Source organism: Trachymyrmex septentrionalis, unplaced genomic scaffold (genome assembly GCF_001594115.1).
Source record: "Trachymyrmex septentrionalis isolate Tsep2-gDNA-1 unplaced genomic scaffold, Tsep1.0 scaffold9, whole genome shotgun sequence".
Lineage (NCBI taxonomy): Eukaryota > Metazoa > Arthropoda > Insecta > Hymenoptera > Formicidae > Trachymyrmex > Trachymyrmex septentrionalis.
The window spans coordinates 1,073,667-1,078,500 of NW_017306091.1; the positions used below are offsets into that span (position 1 = coordinate 1,073,667).

A 4,834-nucleotide genomic window follows, 5' to 3' on the forward strand; every position below is an offset into this window, starting at 1 on the left:
AAGAATGGACTTACAATACGTATTCATGTATGACCGTGCGTATCCACGCGCGTATACATATGAAGAGTGCAAGAGTGTGAGAGAGAAAGAAAGAAGAGCGAGAGAGAGAGAGAGAGAAAGAGAGAGATGATGATGATGATGATGATCATTACGATGACGACCGGGCGACTCTCGATATTTGCATGTATAGATATATATACAATGTACCCCGTGACTTTTATTGACGACGACTGCATTGCTCCCCCTGACAAAGGCTCGTATATTCATTACATAGTTGTATTTGCAATTATTACCTATACATATATATAAATATATATATATATATATATATATTTATACATTTATATTTATATTTATATATACGTTAAGAAAAAAGGATAAAAATAATGAGAAAATAGAAAAAAATTCATATATTATAAAAGCTCTTTTATTGCAACGAAACGTTTATATAATAAATCATCCGCAATATTTATAAATACGTATAACGTAAATATCATTCTTTTATTTTATATACATATTTTATATATTGTACATGTATGTATATAAAATATAAGAGCTTTTATTGCTGAAATGTTTATCAATAAGATTTCGAAGTTGTTTTTCTTATTAACAACTTTTTCACTTACAGTTAAGAATTGCTTAGCTTACTAACGACTAAACGCTGAGAATAACAGCCGTAGACTCTCTAACTGGATTGCTAAGAATTAAGCGACACATCATGCCGAAGGCACGTACCGCAATAGTTCAATGTCTGTGGCTATTCTAAGTACTCGCTAGGAAGTACTTAGATAGAAAAGGTGATTACAAGAGATTATAACTTCCAAGTTTTTCTTATCAGTATCTTTTGATAAGCCAAATGATTAATAAATTTAAATATTAGCACGCGTAATATACATACGACTGATAAGAGCTAGATATAGAAAGCTGATATGGATCCAACAAAAGCAGTATCAAATTAAAAATATGTTAGACGAACGTTAAAGGAATCGTCTATCCTTCGGCATTATTCGCTGAATGCGTACTGCTGTTGTATACGCGAGCGTGTAAAAGGATCTGCGGTCAGAGAGGTAAGAGGAAGAGACGATACGAGACTTCCACAGCAGAGATGTGAAGCGTACGTGCTGACAGGCGTGTATGGAGACAGGACTGGCTACTAACATATATGGTGGAACGAGGTCGAACGTCTCTCGAACCTTCCATGGACAGCCGAGACTGCGCCGTTTGAACCTACCTCGATAAGCAATGGATACAAATGTCGCTCGATCTATATCTCATCGGTTCACCATGTGTTTTAACGATACAATCGTTCAATTTTAGAGAACTTGTAAATAACTGACTAATGTACTATCTATATCTTTTAGATCAGTCTATATTTTAGATTGAAGCACATTACGATTAATTACACATGTTTAAAAAGTTTTTCGTTTTTTTCATTTATTATCGTTTAAAATAGAAAAATGAGTTATTTAATTTGTTGATTGATTATATTATCATTATTTTCTTGCCGTGAAGTCTTAATGTATTTAAAAAATTGTTTTCAACTAGAAGAACAAAAAATATTAAGAGTATGTTACCTATTCTTTTAATAACCTAAAGTATTAGGGATAAAATATACAAATAAAGAAATACCAAGGTTTGGAGTTATGTATGTGGAGGAATATATTTATTTTGAATTTATTTTAAAGTTGAACGCTTCAAATGCATATTAAAGTTCAACGCTGGGAAATGCATATTGTACACAATGAATAGCGTGAATAGCGCAACTTTCAAACAGATCGATATCTATTAATGTATAATATATTAGGTGCAAATGGGATAAATGTGAAAGATCGGTGCAACTTGTCCCACAAATTATCATGTGAGAATGCTAAATGACATGGGCGCTGATGAAATGATATACGTTGCAAAAAGATCTTGTTAATAGTTGACAAACATGTACATTATTGTAATTAATGTTATCAATGTATATCTATAAAATTATTAAACGTAGTAACACTCGGAAATCTTTTTATCCCATTTCTTTTTTGTTTTGCTAAATTTCAAATCTTTAGCAAAAAAAGTTATTATCTTGCATTGATAGATAAAATATTGTCTTTTGTAGCATTATATGTAAATATGTAATTAATTAAATGTCACACAATCAATAATTACACATAAAAGTTTTTAAAATTTTTATTAATTTTATTTTTTGTAAGCAATTAGATCAAAATACCTCTAATTTTTTAAACTTCTTTTTTTTACATAAAAATGTTTTGTAATATCGCAAAAAATATATATAGATACATATATCTGTGAAAAAATGTACGAACTACGAATGTGTAAAACTTTGAATGTAATAACATGAAATGAATATTTTTCATGATGCAATTAATACAAACACAAATGTTCTTTTATAAAATGATAAAGAATATTCATTAAAAAAAATTTGTTCCATTTAGTTATTATTGAAGTCAAACATACTGATAGTGACAAATCGAGGATCAAAACACGGAAAATTTATTAATGAATGATTTAATATCAATCTACGTTTCATAATATTTATTTAAAAAAAAATATTTTCAATTCCGATAGAGTAATAGAGATATAAAAAATTTATATAATAGTATATATCATGAAATTAATATTTCCCTAATACATATATTTGATATTCAATAATTAATTACAAAAATTTAGTCATTTTGAGATGTCAATAAGATTTTAAAAAATTCAGAAATCCTTCGAATCCTTTTCGCATTTTATAATAATATAAATAATTGGTAAAAATTAAACCATTATGATATCGATTCGGAACCAGTGTAGATGAAGAGATTACCTACTACGTTTATTAAGTACAAAATCGAAAAGAGCCAATAAAAAAGTTCCTAAAAATAAGAACATGGAAAATTATGCAAATTTGAGAAAACAAAAATAAAACTAAAAATAAAAAATATTTAAAATAAAGAATATGAACCATAGCGAGAATTCCTTTGAAAGTTGAGTACCGACAGCTTGAAACAAATCAGTCTATGAGAACGCGTTAACATCTATTCATCTCTCTCTCAATGTGCTTTTATAATTTATAATGCATTGTTCTCCAGAAAAACTGCCCATTGTTCACTATAGAAACGCAACAGAAGTTCGAATTGTGGACAAGCATATCTCGCGATTTAAAGAAAAAGAGACGCAAGAAAAAGAAAGAAGACAGGAAGAAACTTTCGGGCGCTGGTTTAATATTTAACCGGTTACATTTAGATGATCAAGTTCTGATGCAACACAGAGCGGCGTCAAAGTACTCGGAACGAAGAGCGTGGATAACACCGAGGCCTCGCAGAGATCTGATAAAATCGCGCGCGGCGTGTTAGAGCTCCGTCGCGTCGCCTCGCGTCGCACCGCTTCGCGCAGCGCCGCGACGCGACGCCGCGTACCGCGCGAAAACGCGTTCCCCCTACGGACGCGCAAAAGAGGCGTGGTTTATGTTCGCAGCGGTGTGTATAAGAGACAAACCTCCCGAACCGATTAGCAAAGTTCCCCAAAACACACGTAATACCAGACTTTTCCATGTCAACTGAGCCGTAGGAGCGTAACGACCGGACGATTGAGAAAAAATCGACACGAGACGTAAACGAAACAACAATACGGCACATTTTGGAGAGAGACACACCGGTGGAGAGAGAAAGAGAGAGGGAGAAAGAAAGAAAAAAAAACAGAGAGGATAAATCGAGATTCTTGAACCCGTTCTCCAGCGACAAATCATCAGGAATTCTCGTTGTTTAAACACACCGAGGAAAGTCGCACGTCATTCGACATAAGGCCACCGACGGGCGACGTGTAAAAAGAAGAAATTTGCGGTCGCGAGAGATAAGGAATTCAATTCTTTTTTATTTTGTGAAAAGGAATTTCCTCACGTAGTGTGGGACCCCTTTCCCCGGTAGCTTTCCGAACGAATTCGTAGACGGGGAACTCGCAACAGAAGCGAGCCGCGGCGTTACTATATCCGCGACACGGAGCCGGCGTAGTGGTTGGTGGTGCGGTGGAGGTGGTGAATCACGGAGACAGGTAGCGAGCCCGTGAGAACGGTTCTCATTTAGGCTCCGATCGTTCCCTGCGTCACGTCTTGACGTCTCTCGAGGGTGCGTAACACCACGCCAACGTTTCGCACACCCGGCTTTCTTGCCCGACGACGCACGCACGCATTCATCCAACCAAAACCACCCGATCGATCAACCAACCAACCAACCACCCACGCACGCACGCGAAGTGTCGCAACTACGTAGACGCGATATACGGTAATCAAACGCGATCGATCGAAGGCGCGCGGAAAGAAAGCGCATTTCAATCGGTCGCAGCTGCTGTCAGCCGCTGTCGACGACGACGACGACGACGACGACGTTCTGTCACTCTGCCCGCTGTCATAACAGAGCCACGTGTGATCGGCCGCGACGTGCGTGCGCAAGCAAACGAATATACGGAATAACGTACGCATACACATATAATACACAACGCGCGCACCTGCGTACGTAGGTACGCCCACGCACGCGTCCGCCGCGCCGGCCGATCAAGGCGCACTGCACACGCCGGTCGCGCATTGACGAGAGAGAGGAGCCGCGCCGCGACCTAGCCGACGGCCACTCCAACGATATATCTCATCGGCGTCGCTCGTCAGGGACAGACCCCCGAAGAGGCCAGGCCCAACCGGAGCAACTGGAAGTAATTCTATTTGACGAGATAAGTGGCCGATAACCCACGGCCACGACCAACTTAAAGGCTCGCGCCAATACCAGGCCAAGTCTCGACAACAACAACAACGACGACGACGACGACGACGACGACGACGACGTCGACGACGACGACGACG

At 37.8% G+C, this 4,834-nt stretch overlaps 1 protein-coding gene across 1 annotated transcript in view; it reads right to left on the bottom strand.

Annotated features, from left to right (window-relative positions):
- The window catches only part of LOC108755863 (RING-box protein 2), a 51,823-nt gene that overhangs the window by 13,989 nt on the left and 33,000 nt on the right, over window positions 1-4,834 (bottom strand). The gene's annotated exons all lie outside the window — the stretch shown is intronic.